Genomic DNA, 16,166 nt, shown 5'->3' with positions numbered 1-16,166 from the left:
TGGGCTATTTACAGATGGGCTACGTAGAGGTGCAATGATCTGTAAGCTGCTCTGATAGCTGATGCTTAAAGATAGTGAGGGAGATATGAGTCTCCAGCTTCAGTGATTTTTGCAATTCGTTCCAGTCATTGGCAGCAGATAATTGGAAGGAAAGGCGGCCAAAGGAGGAATTAGCTTTGGGGGTGACCAGTGAAATATACCTGCTGGAGCGTGTGCTAGGGGTGAGTGCTGCTATGGTGACCAGTGAGCTGAGATAAGGCGGGGCTTTACCTAGCAAGGACTTATAGATGACCTGAAGCCAGTGGGTTTGGTGACGAATATGAAGCGAGGGCCAGCCAACAAGAGCATACAGGTCGCAGTGGTGGGTAGTATATGGGGCTTTGGTGACGAAACGGATGGTACTGTGATAGACTGCATCCAATTTGCTGAGTAGAGTGTTGGAGGCTATTTTGTAAATGACATCGCCAAAGTCAAGGATCGGTAGGATAGTCAGTTTTACGAGGGTATGTTTGGCAGCATGAGTGAAAGATGCTTAATTGTGAAATAGGCGATTCTAGATTTAATTTTGGATTGGAGATGCTTAATATGAGTCTGGAAGGAGTGCGTGTGGCCCTCCGATTTGACACGCTGAACTCTATCTGAGAAGTAGGGGGTGAACCAGGCGAGGCAGTCATTTGAGAAACCAAGGCTGTTGAGTCTGTCGATAAGAATGCGGTGATTGACAGAGTCGAAAGCCAGGTTGATGGATACAGCTGCACAGTATTGTCTTTTGTCGATGACGATTATGATATCGTTTAGGACCTTGAATATTCCAATGTCCAACACTACATGTAGTGAGACCAGATTGCATAGCGGAGAAGGTACGGTGGGATTCGAAATGGTCGGTGATCTGTTTGTTAACTTGGCTTTCGAAGACCTTAGAAAGGCAGGGTAGGATAGATATAGGTCTGTAACAGTTTGCGTCTAGAGTGTCTCCACCTTTGAAGAGGGGGATGACCGCAGCAGCTTGCCTATCTTTGGGGATCTCAGACGATACAAAAGATAGGTTGAACAGGCTAGTAATAGGGGTTGCAGCAATTGCGGCATATCATTTTAGAAAGAGAGGGTCCAGATTGTCTAGCCCAGCTGATTTGTAGTGGTCCAGATTTTGCAGCTCTTTCAGAACATCAGCTATCTGGATTTGGGTGAAGGAGAAATGGGGGAGGCTTGGGCTGTGGGGGGTGCAGAGCTGTTGACCGGGGTAGGGATAGCCAGATGGAAAGCAAGGCCAGCCGTAGAAAAATGCTTATTGAAATTCTCGATAATCGTAGATTTATCGGTGGTGACAGTGTTTCCTAGCCTCAGTGCAGTGGGCAGCTGGTAGGAAGTGCTCTTATTCTCCATGGACTTTACAGTGTCCCACAACTTTTTGGAGTTTGTGCTACAGGATGCAAATTTCTGTTTGAAAAAGCTAGCCTTGGGGGATCACTTGATCCTTGAACGAGATGGCCGCGTGAACTAAGAGCTCCGCTCCGTACAAGTAGTTTCCAATTCGTAATCTTACCTCCACTTCAAGTTTAAATTCCACGTTGTGCTTTGCTAACTGTTCCCGTTTTTTTTTCGTTTTTTTTCGTTTTTTTTCCGTTTTTTCGGAACACAGAATTGAGACTGAGCGGGGGGTAATAGATGTGTTGAGTTGTTTGGGAACTCGGCTGAGGTGTTCAGAGATTGTTATTTTATGTACACCATTTATTTTCCTTTTATGTGAACGCAGCTGTAACTATTATCCACTTTTACCCAGAGATGACTTGCACTAAAGTTAGATTACTGTTCGATGACGATGACTAGCACCTTAAATCTATTGACATGGAACTGCCATGGTCTAGGGCATGCAATAAAACGGAAAAAGATACTATGTGCTCTAGAAAAGGCAAAAGCAGACATCGCTCTATTACAAGAGACACACCTCTGTGATGCCGAACATGCCAAACTCTGCAGAGCTTGGGTGGGACAGGTGTATTTCTCATCTTTCAAATCAAACAGCAGAGGTACAGCCATACTTATCCACAAGAATGTTCCATTCATAATTGACAAAAACATATCTGATCCGGAGGGGAGATTTATTTTGATAACTGGGTCACTGTATGGTCAACCAATTACTATCTTAAATATATACGCCCCTAACACAGATACTCCTGCTTTCATGTCAAAAATTATAACCCTGTTCAATGAGCATTGTGTTTCCTTTGGCGTGGTGGCCGGAGATTTTAATTGTACCCTTAACCCAACCCTAGACAAATCACATCAAGTACCCACCACAAATCCTAGATCTGCAAAGATGTTGAACTCTCTTACTAAAGAGATGGGACTGATAGATATCTGGAGAGAGACTAATAGCTCATCTATGGACTATACATACTATTCTAATGTCCATAACACCTACCCCGTATAGATTACATTTTTATCCCAGAGAGTTTCATAAATTCAGACACGTGTACAATCGGACCCATAGCACTTTCAGATCACGCCTTTGCCCACCTCCGCTTGGACCTCTGCAAAAACATCCCGAGGTCAAAGAGCTGGAAATTCAACACCTCCATGTTATCAAACAAAGCGTTCCATACATTGGTAACTACATGGATAGACAACTACACACAAGACAGCAAAGATTCTCCTGTTTCTCCGGCCACAATGTGGGGCGCTGCTAAAGCCACACTAAGAGGTCATCTAATTGCATATGCTTCCTCTAAGAAAAAAGCAATGGAAGCACACAGGCTAGATCTTGAGAGGAAGCTGGAATGCTGTGAAAAAGTACATAAACAATCCCCAGACAGCACCTCCTGGAGTCAACTTAAAGCAGCCAAAGCCAAACTGACTTTGGACTACACTCGGGAGATTTTAAAAAAGTTTTCTTTACTAAACAGAAATACCATGAGTATAGCAATACGCGAGTAGATTGCTTGCTTACCATTTTAAAAAAGAGCAGTCAGAGCGTACAATCATGGCTATCCGAACAGCAGAGGACGAGGTCACATATGACCCAAAAAATATAAATTTAACTTTTCATGATTTTTACTGCAAACTACAGTGGGGCAAAACAGTATTTAGTCAGCCACCAATTGTGCAGGTTCTCCCACTTAAAAATATGAGAGAGGCCTGTAATGTTCATGATAGGTACACTTCAACTATGACAGACAAAATGAGAAAAACAATTCCAGAAAATCACATTTTTAATGAATTTATTTGCAAATTATGGTGGAAAATAAGTATTTGGTCAATAACAAAAGTTTATCTCAATACTTTGTTATATACCCTTTGTTGGCAATGACAGAGGTCAAACGTTTTCTGTAAGTCTTCACAAGGTTTTCACACACTGTTGCTGGTTTTTGGCCCATTCCTCCATGCAGATCTCCTCTAGAGCAGTGATGTTTTGGGGCTGTTGCTGGGCAACACGGACTTTCAACTCCCTCCAAAGATTTTCTATGGGGTTGAGATCTGGAGACTGGCTAGGCCACTCCAGGACCTTGAAATGCTTCTTACGAAGCCACTCCTTCGGTGTGTTTGGGATCATTGTCATGCTGAAAGACCCAGCCACATTTCATCTTCAATGCCCTTGCTGATGGAAGGAGATTTTCACTCAAAATCTCACGATACATGGCCCCATTCATACTTTCCTTTAAACGGATCAGTCGTCCTGGTCCCTTTGCAGAAAAACAGCCCCAAAGCATGATGTTTCCACCCCATGCTTCACAGTAGGTATGGTGTTCTTTGGATGCAACTCAGCATTCTTTGTCCTCCAAACACGACAAGTTGAGTTTTTACCAAAAAGTTATATTTTGGTTTCATCTGACCATATGACATTCTCCCAATCTTCTTCTGGATCATCCAAATGCTCTCTAGCAAACTTCAGACGGGCCTGGACATGTACTGGCTTAAGCAGGGGGACACGTCTGGCACTGCAGGATTTGAGTCCCTGGCGGTGTAGTATTTTACTGATGGTAGGCTTTGTTACTTTGGTCCCAGCTCTATTCAGGTCATTCACTAGGTCCCCCCGTGTGGTTCTGGGATTTTTGCTCACCGTTCTTGTGATCATTTTGACCCCACGGGGTGAGATCTTGCGTGGAGCCCCAGATCAAGGGAGATTATCAGTGGTCTTGTATGTCTTCCATTTCCTAATAATTGCTCCCACAGTTGATTTCTTCAAACCAAGCTGCTTACCTATTGCAGATTCAGGCTTCCCAGCCTGGTGCATGTCTACAATTTTGTTTCTGGTGTCCTTTGACAGCTCTTTGGTCTTGGCCATAGTGGAGTTTGGAGTATGACTGTTTGAGGTTGTGAACAGGTGTCTTTTATACTGATAACAAGTTCAAACAGGTGCCATTAATACAGGTAACGAGTGGAGGACAGAGGAGCCTCTTAAAGAAGAAGTTACAGGTCTGTGAGAGCCCGAAATCTTGCTTGTTTGTAGGTGACCAAATACTTATTTTCCACCATAATTTGCAAATAAATTCATTAAAAATCCTAAGTGGACAGTTTGATTTCACAGAAGTGTGATTGACTTGGAGTTACATTGTGTTGTTTAAGTGTTCCCTTTATTTTTTTGAGCAGTGTATAAACAAAAATGATGAGCAAAACACATGGAATCTAACCTGGAATGCTGTTTAGCAGCACCATGAACTCCTCTTTTGCCTCGGTTTCCTCCTTCAGGACTTCTATTGCCGGTGCTCTAACATATGATATATATATATACAGTGCCTTGCGAAAGTATTCGGCCCACTTGAACTTTGCGACCTTTTGCCACATTTCAGGCTTCAAACATAAAGATATAAAACTGTATTTTTTTGTGAAGAATCAACAACAAGTGGGACACATCATGAAGTGGAACGACATTTATTGGATATTTCAAACTTTTTTAACAAATCAAAAACTGAAAAATTGGGTGTGCAAAATTATTCAGCCCCTTTACTTTCAGTGCAGCAAACTCTCTCCAGAAGTTCAGTGAGGATCTCTGAATGATCCAATGTTGACCTAAATGACTAATGATGATAAATACAATCCACCTGTGTGTAATCAAGTCTCCGTATAAATGCACCTGCACTGTGATAGTCTCAGAGGTCCGTCAAAAGCGCAGAGAGCATCATGAAGAACAAGGAACACACCAGGCAGGTCCGAGATACTGTTGTGAAGAAGTTTAAAGCCGGATTTGGATACAAAAATATTTCCCAAGCTTTAAACATCCCAAGGAGCACTGTGATAGGGATAATGTTGAAATGGAAGGAGTATCAGACCACTGCAAATCTACCAAGACCTGGCCGTCCCTCTAAACTTTCAGCTCATACAAGGAGAAGACTGATCAGAGATGCAGCCAAGAGGCCCATGATCACTCTGGATGAACTGCAGAGATCTACAGCTGAGGTGGGAGACTCTGTCCATAGGACAACAATCAGTCGTATATTGCACAAATCTGGCCTTTATGGAAGAGTGGCAAGAAGAAAGCCATTTCTTAAAGATATCCATAAAAAGTGTAGTTTAAAGTTTGCCACAAGCCACCTGGGAGACACACCAAACATGTGGAAGAAGGTGCTCTGGTCAGATGAAACCAAAATTGAACTTTTTGGCAACAATGCAAAACGTTATGTTTGGCGTAAAAGCAACACAGCTGAACACACCATCCCCACTGTCAAACATGGTGGTGGCAGCATCATGGTTTGGGCCTGCTTTTCTTCAGCAGGGACAGGGAAGATGGTTAAAATTGATGGGAAGATGGATGGAGCCAAATACAGGACCATTCTGGAAGAAAACCTGATGGAGTCTGCAAAAGACCTGAGACTGGGACGGAGATTTGTCTTCCAACAAGACAATGATCCAAAACATAAAGCAAAATCTACAATGGAATGGTTCAAAAATAAACATATCCAGGTGTTAGAATGGCCAAGTCAAAGTCCAGACCTGAATCCAATCGAGAATCTGTGGAAATAACTGAAAACTGCTGTTCACAAATGCTCTCCATCCAACCTCACTGAGCTCGAGCTGTTTTGCAAGGAGGAATGGGAAAAAATGTCAGTCTCTCGATGTGCAAAACTGATAGAGACATACCCCAAGCGACTTACAGCTGTAATCGCAGCAAAAGGCGGCGCTACAAAGTATTAACTTAAGGGGGCTGAATAATTTTGCACGCCCAATTTTTCAGTTTTTGATTTGTTAAAAAAGTTTGAAATATCCAATAAATGTCGTTCCACTTCATGATTGTGTCCCACTTGTTGTTGATTCTTCACAAAAAAATACAGTTTTATATCTTTATGTTTGAAGCCTGAAATGTGGCAAAAGGTCGCAAAGTTCAAGGGGGCCGAATACTTTCGCAAGGCACTGTATATATATATATATATATATTTTTAAATCTGTGTTTTTTTCTTGCTAAATGATATCAACACAATCCTGAACAATGGGTCATCTCAATACTTCCCTGATTTCCAGTTCTACATGTATACCTTGCTTCTCGCTGACCCTGGCTGTGTAGTAGAGGAGGGCATCAGTGAGGCTGTCAACACAATGAGACGGTGTCATCTCTTTTGTGATCTTCCCACATTTTTAAAGGTAGGACCATAACCTCTCCATCTGTTCTCCGTCAGCAAGCCCACTACCAGTCACATACCTGGTACCATCAGTGGCCTGAAATGTAAAGTACAATCAGAAAACATAATGAGCATTACAATGGGTGATGATGATTAATTAAGGGACTAGAACAAATTACAACTAGCTGTTTCTTAATACTGTCAGGGTAACTGTCTACAACTACAAAGAAGTGGTGTTTAACCGAATAAATGATAAAGAAAAAAATATTTGTTACCCGATAGTCGTCAGCATCATGAGCATAGGCATGAAAGGCTGGCACTGCAAATGTGGTGTCTACCATCAGATCGGGACTGTTTCAAAATGTCAAATGAATTTAGTGTACGAGCAGTTCTTTTGTGCATTTTTGTGTAAAACATTACTTATGATTACAAAGCAGGTATGGAGCGATCTGTTTCAAGCCATTCATAAAACCGTATCAAAAGATTCATGGATCTCTTACTACAGGGTGGTGGTTAAATATGAAATCAAATCGTATTTGTCACATGCGCCAAAAACATCAGGTGTGGGTAGACCTTTCAGTGAAATGCTAACTTGCATGCCCGTAACCAACAATGCAGTTTTAAGAAAATACCTTTAAAAAAAGTAAGAGATAAGAATAACAAATAATTAAAGAGCAATAGTAAATAGCAATACCGGGGCTATATACAGGGGGTACTGGTACAGAGTCAATGTGAAGGGGCACCGGTGTCGAGGTAATTGAGGTAACATGTACATGTATTTAGAGTTAGTAAAGTGACTATGCATAGATAATAACAGAGAGTAGCAGCAGTGTAGAAGAGGGGGAGGGGGTGAGGGGCAATGCAAATAGTCTGGGTAGCCATTTGAGTAGCTGTTCCGGAGTCTTATGGCTTGGGGGTAGAAGCTGTTTTGAAACCTCTTGGATCTAGACTTGGTGCTCCGGTACCGCTTGCCGTGCAGTAGCAGAGAGAACAGTCTATGACTAGGGTGGCTGGAGTCTTTGACAATTTTTAGGGCCTTCCTCTGACACCACCTGGTATAGAGGTCCTGGATTGCAGGAAGCTTGGCCCCGGTGATGTACTTGGGCCGTACGCACTACCCTCTGTAGTGCCTTGCGGTCGGAGGCCGATCAGTTGCCATACCAGGCAGTGATGCAACCCGTCAGGATGCTCTCGATGGTGCAGCTGTAAAACCTTTTGAGGATCTGAGGACCCATGACAAATCTTTTCAGTCTCCTGAGGGAAAATAGGTTTTGTCGTGCCCTCTTCACGACTGTCTTGGTGTGCTTGGACCATGTTAGTTTGTTGGTGATGTGGACGCCAAGGAACTTGAAGTTCTCAACTTGCTCCACTATAGCCCTGTTGATGAGAATGGGGCATGCTCGGTCCTCCTTTTCCTGTAGTCCAGAATCATCTCCTTTGTCTTGATCACATTGAGGGAGAAGTTGTTGTCCTTGCACCACACGGTCAGGTCTCTGACCTTCTCCCTATAGCCTGTCTCATCGTTGTTGGTGATCGGTGTCGGTGATTAAATACATTATCTAATCGCATCACCAAGGATAAATGGCTTCTCCTGATTTCAATCAAACCTTTTAATGTCTCCAACATTAGCCCAGCTGTTGGTAATACACACAAATACAAGTCAAACAGAAGAGGGCTAGTGAAACTAACTGATTGCGAGATACATCCCATTCTTCAAAATCCAGTATACCTCAGTTGGTGTGTCGGATGCTCTTCCTACAAAGCAGTTGACTTTGTCTTAGTCATAAAATAACTGCCCAGCATGTTTGGGACCCTCAATGCTGGTCCCAGATTATCTTTTCCTGGCAAGCCCAAATAGGGCATCATTTGCAATAATTTGATGAATGCAAATAATGAATTATACAATATTATTAGGGATACAGGGAAGGGACATTTGCAAGGGCGTTACTTAAACCCTTTTGCTCTTTGGGAAGAATAGGTAATTTACTCTGCAGTTTCTTCGTGAATGCATCTGTAATCTGTAGTAACCACTAAGCAAGTGATTGGTCCACCAAGCTTTACCAAAGCCCCGTTATCCAGCATGTTGTGGATCCAGACAGGCTTTCATGGCAACCGTAACGACCTGGGTGGCAGAGCCACCCACAAAACTTTGCTCTGTCTGGCAATCCTGTACTTTATCTGTTTCCGCCTTCCACAACTTGGATGAGGTGGTGGGTTTTTGAGAGGCTTGCAATGGTATTGCCGCATAACATTACTACTGTTTGGAAATTATAGAATATAAATAACAAAGACAACTGAGGTTGGGTATATTTCCCCTTATCAATGATGAACAACACTGAATTCAAATAAGAATCCTACCATACTGGATTTATGGAAAGCCAAGGTAATCCCCCTCAAAGACACCCCACACACAGCTGCAGGGCTGCAAACTGGCGCAGGAGGTCCACTGAAATTGCTGTCTGCGGCTGGGGGGGGGGGGGGGGGCAGAGTCTGTGGGGGATCTGTGGGGGATCAGAGTGACAGGTTCCAGCTCACAGCTGCAAAACTGTAGCCAGATGTCATGAGCTCTTCCTGAAATGAGGATATTCCGTTTCTTAGGTTGCATTACTAAACATTAGATCCGATGTTGGTGCGATGCATGTCTCTTTCGAAAAGACTCCATATTTTCATCATAACAACAGAGCGAACAGGGTTATGGTAATATAGATCAAATGAAATCTAAATCAAAGTTGTCATTTGCGCAGGAATTCAGTGTAGTGTGCACAATACAATGAAATAAGTAGATAACTACAGTCCCAATATATTAAGTACAGTGCAGTAGTTGCCATAGCAGCAAAGAGTCAGTTCATCAACAGTCTTATGGCTTGGAGGGAGTAACTGTCTCTGTGCATGGTGCTGCTATGCATGATGCTCTGATACAGTTTGCAAGATGGTAAAAGGGCCAGATGTCAGTTTTCTATTTCTATTTTGACTAAAACAGACAGACAGACAGACACATCTGTTGTAGAACAGACTACAGTAGTTTCAGATTTGAAACTACACTATCAGGGGAATATTTCATCGCTCAAGAAAATTCTAAATCAATTTGGTGCTAGGCACAACAGATTTTGTCACATTGACTTTACTGCTGCAGGGAACTGTAACAGATTATAGAAACTGAATATAGAACTGTAACAGATTATAGAAACTGAATATAGAACTGTAACAGATTATAGAAACTGAATATAGAACTGTAACAGATTATAGAAACTGAATATAGAACTGTAACAGATTATAGAAACTGAATATAGAACTGTAACAGATTATAGAAACTGAATATAGAACTGTAACAGATTATAGAAACTGAATATAGAACTGTAACAGATTATAGAAACTGAATATAGAACTGTAGCAGATTATAGAAACTGAATATAGACCTGTAACAGATTATAGAAACTGAATTGTATGTACATGATCAACATTTTTGACTGGGAAACAATATTTGTAAGCCAGAAGTTGACAGGTTTGTTGACATAACATAAAATACATTACCTTCCATATCACCAAATGGTGGACGATGTTGGGAGCGCTGTGTGTTCTCACAGCACAGGTGGCACAGAAATATTTATCTGAGCCGCAATCCCCACAGTGCCATAGCTCAGCCTCCTCCAAATCTCTACACACACTGCAGATGGCTTTCGGTGGAGGACATTCCAGCTCCACTGCAGGCATGTGGAGTAGCTCCCTCAACCCCTTCCAGGCCTCAACATCCGGTGTCTTACTTTTTTATGTTGGTGGAGGAGGTGCATCACTGCAGCTGGGCACAACTTCTGCTGCAGAGGGAACCGGCTCTGTTCTTCCAGTACTCCCTGGAGAGTAGTGACAATTGTTATTGAGTGGACTAGCCTGGTTATGTTGAACAAAACTGAACGAAGCAACTTTCTCACTGATCCAAGTGGATGGCAGGGGTGTACACACTATCACGCCTCTAGTCACGTCTCTGTAAACCAGCATGCCTATTTTTCTTCTAAAAGATGGCATCTGTCAAGAAAAACAAGACAATGACAATTAAGTTAGATTTATTCTAAATTAAGATATAATATGAATTACATTTAAATGATCTGATACATAGGACACATAGGGTATCTAACATAATGCATGACTAGTGGAGTTATTTTGCTTGCACTCAATTATTCTCTTATAGGGAATCTAAAGACAGTCATGGGTAGGAAGTTGTGCTTCGCATAGACATTAAATAGTCTGAAATGGCTCCAGAGACAGCTTCAACAAGCTTGGGACAGGAATATATTGGGCATCTTGGCTAATGGATGATTATTCCTGGGATTGTTATAATGTGCCATCTAAACACTTGCCCAGTCCAGTGGTTCTCAACCTTTTTTGGTCATTGTAGGCCCAATCACATCTTGCTCTGCCCATAGTGCTCCCCATATTTATTTGAAATGTAGGCATATCATATGCAATTTGTCTTTTTAAGTACTCACCTCGGATATTGGTTCCTGGTTATATGAATGGTGTAATCGTTGGCTAGAGAGAGTTTAAATCCATGCGAGAAAGCGTCCTAGTGCACACTTTGGGAAAAGCATGGAGATTTAAGACACAGGCAGAGGCAGGAGATGCAGCCAAAGAAATGAGACGCAGCCTAGCACCGAAAACAAGAAATAACACCTGGGGTTCCGGGGAAACGTAAGACTGCTAATGCTTTGAAATTGATTATATATTCAGATCGAATTAAGAAACACATTTCTTATTTTCAACGATGGCCTACAGTGGTTTAACTGCCTTGTTCAGGGACAGAAAGACAGAGTTTTACCTTGTCAGCTCTGGGATTTAATCTTGCAACCTTTCAGTCACTGGCCCAACGCTCTAACCACTAGGCTACCTGCCGGCTACCTGCTATGTGTCATATTTGCGGGCTATCCCGGGGTAAAAAAATTTTTTGAAATCCATTACATTAGTATTGTAAATCACAGTAGAAAAAAAGTGATCTTCTAGTTTCAGTTAAAGCACAATAAAAATGGCCATTACCGCCACCAATTTATACAGGGTGTAGTAACAGCCATGGTTGATGGGCCGTGTGAGACATTCCGTTGGGTAGGTAGAGGAAATGGCAGCTGTGCTTGAATCTGAAAGTCTAGCAAGTGAAGTGTGTGATAATGAATTGAAATTAGGGATTCGTTATTATAGCCTAGTGGTTATAGTGTTGGACTAGTAACCGGAAGGTTGCAATTTCAAATCCCTGAGCTGACATGGTACAAATCTGTCATTCTGCCCCTGAACAGGCAGTTAACCCACTGTTCCTAAGCATTGAAAATAAGAATTTATTCTTAACTGACTTGCCTAGTTAAATAAAGGTAAAAGAATGGAACAAAAGTTGTAGTAGAAAAGAAGGACCGGTCCAATAATGCATTTCTTATTGGGCTGGGTTTTTTGGACAAGGAGTTTCATTTGGGTAATCCATTTATAATATCGAGGACTGTGAAGAAAGCAGTGGGAAAGGTGGATTCAATCAAGGTGACTAGAAGTGGCCTTGTTTTGGTTTGTTGTGTTGATGAAGAACAGAAGAAGCGTGTTGTGGATTTGGCAAAATTGTCCACGTCAGAAGTCAAATGTATTGATCTTTGGAGCAGGGTGTCTGCCAAAGGAGTTGTAGCTGGAGTCTTGTTGGACATACACTACCGTTCAAAAGTGTGTTGTCACTTAGAAATGTCCTTGTTTTTGAAAGAAAACCACATTTTTTATGGCCATTAAAATAACATTAAATTGATCAGAAATACAGTGTAGACATTGTTAATGTTATAAATGACTATTGTAGCTGGAAACGACAGATTTTTAATGGAATATCTACATAGGTGTACAGAGGCCCATTATCAGCTACCATCACTCCTGTGTTCCAATTTGCATGTTGTGTTAGCTAAGTTTATCATTTTAAAAGGCTAATTGATCATTAGAAAACCCTTTTGCAATTATGTTAGCACAGCTGAAAACTGTTGGTTACACTAGTGACCTTATCCCCCGTGCATCCCGCAAAGGCGGAGGTGTTGCTTACATTTACGATAGCAAATGTCTATTTACAACAACAAAAAACTACGTTTTCATCTTTTGAGCTTCTAGTCCTGAAATCTATGCAGCCTACTCAATCACTTTTTATAGCTACTGTTTACAGGCCTCCTGCGCCATATACAGCGTTCCTTACTGAGTTCCCTGAATTCCTATTGGACCTTGTAGTCATAGCAGATAATATTCAAATTTTTGGTGATTTTAATATTCACATGGAAAAGTCCATAGACCCACTCCAAAAGGCTTTCGGAGCCATCATCGACTCAGTGGGTTTTGTACAACATGTCTCTGGACCTACTCACTGTCACAGTCATAATCTGGACCTATTTTTGTCCCATGGAATAAATGATTTTCCTCATAATCATGGACTATCGGACCACCATTTTATTACGTTTGCAATCGCAACAAATAATCTGCTCAGACCTCAACCAAGGAGTATCAAAGGTCGTGCTATAAATTCTCAGACAACACAAAGATTCCTTGAAGCCCTTTCAGACTCCCTCTGCCTACCCAAGGACGTCAGAGGATAAAAATCAGTTAACCACCTAACTGAGGAACTCAATTTAACCTTGCACAATACCCTAAATGCAGTTGTACCCCTAAAAACCAAAAACATTTGTCACGAGAAACTAGCTCCCTGGTATACAGAAAATACCCGAGCTCTGAAGCAAGCTTCCAGAAAATTGGAACGGAAATGGCACCACACCAAACTAGAAGTCTTCAGACTAGCTTGGAAAGACAGTACCGTGCAGTATCGAAGAGCCCTCACTGCTGCTCGATCATCCTATTTTTCCAACTTAATTGAGGAAAATAAGAACAATCCTAAATGTATTTTTGATACTGTCTCAAAGCTAACTAAAAAGCAGCATTCCCCAAGAGAGGATGGCTTTCACTTCAGCAGTAAAACGTTTATGAACTTCTTTGAGGAAAAGATCATGATCATTAGAAAGCAAATTACGGACTCCTCTTTAAGTCTACGTATTCCTCTAAAGCTCAGTTGTCCTGAGTCACTGAGACACTCAAGTGTTTTAGTACTATATCTCTTGACACAATGATGAAAATAATCATGCCAAACCTTCAAGCTGCATACTGGACCCTATTCCATCTAAACTACTGAAAGAGCTGCTTCCTGTGCTTGGCCCTCCTATGTTGAACATAATAAAAGGCTCTCTATCCACCGGATGTGTACCAAACTCACTAAAAGTGGCAGTAATAAAGCCTCTCTTGAAAAAGCCAAACCTTGATCCAGAAAATATAAAAAACTATCGGCATATATTGAATCTTCCATTCCTCTCAAATATTTTAGAAAAAGCTGTTGCGCGGCAACTCACTGCCTTCCTGAAGACAAACAATGTATAAGAAATGCTTCAGTCTGGTTTTAGACCCCATCATAGCACTGAGACGGCACTTGTGAAGGTGGTAAATTACCTTTAAATGACGTCAGACCGAGGCTCTGCATCTGTCTTCGTGCTCTGAGACCTTAGTGCTGCTTTTGATACCATTGATCACCATATTCTTTTGGAGAGATTGGAAACCCAAATTGGTCTACATGGACAAGTTAAGTTCTGGCCTGGTTTAGAGCTTATCTGTCGGAAAGATATCAGTTTGTCTCTGTGAATGGTTTGTCCTCTGACACATAAACTGTAAATTTCGGTGTTCCTCAAGGTTCCGTTTGAGGATCACTATTGTTTTCACTATATATTTTACCTCTTGGGGATGTCATTCGAAAACAGCTGTACAATTCAATGAAACATGGTGAAGCCCCAAAATACTTTTAAACTCGGACAAAACAGAGATGCTTGTTCTAGGTCCTAAGAAACAAAGAGATATTCTGTTGAATCTGACAATTAATATTGATGGTTGTACAGTCGTATCAAATACTGTGAAGGACCTCGGCGTTACTCTGGACCCTGATCTCTCTTTTGAAGAACATATCAAGACTGTTTCAAGGACAGCTTTTATCCATCTACGTAACATTGCAAAAATCAGAACATTTCTGTACAAAAATTATGCAGAAAAATGTATCCATGTTTTTGTTACTTCTACGTTAGACTACTGCAATGCTCTACTTTCCGGCTACCTGGATAAAGCACAAAATAAACTTCAGTTAGTGCTAAATACGGCTGCTAGAATCCTGACTAGAATTAGATCATATTACTCCAGTGCTAGCCTCCCTACACTGGCTTCCTGTTAAGGCAAGGGCTGATTTCAAGGTTTTACTGCTAACCTACAAAGCATTACATGGGCTTGCTCTTACCTATCTCTCTGATTTGGTCCTGCCGTACATACCTACACGTACGCTACGGTCACAAGACGCAGGCCTCCTAATTGTCCCTGGAATTTCTAAGCTAACAGCTGGAGGCAGAGCTTTCTCCTATAGAGCCCCATTTTTATGGAATGGTCTGCCTACCCATGTGAGAGATGCAGACTCGGTCTCAACCTTTAAGTCTTTACTGTAGACTCATCCCTTCAGTGGGTCATATGATTGAGTGTAGTGGAGGAGTGTGAAGGTGAACGGAAAGGCTCTGGAGCAACGAACCGCCCTTGCTGTCTCTGCCTGTCCGGTTCCCCTCTCTCCACTGGGATTCTCTGCCTCTAACCCTATTACAGGGGCTAAGTCACTGGCTTACTGGTGCTCTTCCATGCCGTCCCTAGGAGGGGTGCGTCACTTGAGTGGGTTGAGTCACTGACGTGATCTTCCTTTCTGGGTTCCCTTGGATCTTTGTGGGCTATACTCTGCCTTTTCTCAGGATGGTAAGTTGGTGGTTGAAGATATCCCTCTAGTGGTGTGGGGGCTGTGCTTTGGCAAAGTGGGTGGGGTTATATCCTGCCTGTTTGTCAGTATTTATGCTGCAGTAGTTTATGTGTCGGGGGGCTAGGGCAGTCTGTTATATCTGGAGTGCTTTTCCTGTCTTATCCAATGTCCTGTGTGAATTTAAGTATGCTCTCTCTAATTCTCTCTTTCTCTCTCTCAGAGGACTTGAGCCCTAGGACCATGCCTCAGGACTACCTGGCCTGATGACTCCTTGCTGTCCCCAGTCCACCTGGCCGTGCTGCTGCTCCAGTTTCAACTGTTCTGCCTGCTGCTATGGAACCCTGACCTGTTCACCTGTGCTACCTATCCCAGACCTGCTGTTTTCAACTCTCTAGAGACAGCAGGAGCGGTAGAGATACTCTTAATGATCGGCTATGAAAAGCCAACTGACATTTTCTCCTGAGGTGCTGACTTGTTGCACCCTCGACAACTACTGTGATTATTATTATTTGACCATGCTGATCATTTATGAACATTTGAACATTTTGGCCATGTTCTGTTATAATCTCCACCCGGCACAGCCAGAAGAGGACTGGCCACCCCTCATAGCCTGGTTACTATCTAGGTTTCTTCCTAGGTTTTTGCCTTTCTATAGAGTTTTTCCTAGCCACCGTGCTTCTACACCTGCATTGCTTTCTGTTTGGGGTTTTAGGCTGGGTTTCTGTACAGCACTTTGAGATATCAGCTGATGTAAGAAGGGCTATATAAATACATTTTATTTTATTTTATTTTATGGCCTTGAG

The 16,166-nt window shown here is 42.1% G+C and overlaps 1 long non-coding RNA gene across 1 annotated transcript in view; it reads right to left on the bottom strand.

Moving 5' to 3' along the window:
* LOC149972793 (uncharacterized) overlaps nt 1-16,166 on the bottom strand; it is a 548,532-nt gene that overhangs the window by 346,897 nt on the left and 185,469 nt on the right. The window lies entirely within an intron of this gene.

This window comes from Oncorhynchus mykiss, chromosome 22, assembly GCF_057628025.1.
Source record: "Oncorhynchus mykiss isolate SJ-2025 chromosome 22, ASM5762802v1, whole genome shotgun sequence".
NCBI lineage: Eukaryota > Metazoa > Chordata > Actinopteri > Salmoniformes > Salmonidae > Oncorhynchus > Oncorhynchus mykiss.
The sequence above is the reverse complement of the archived record's forward strand: the minus strand, read 5'-3'. Positions and strand labels throughout refer to the sequence as shown.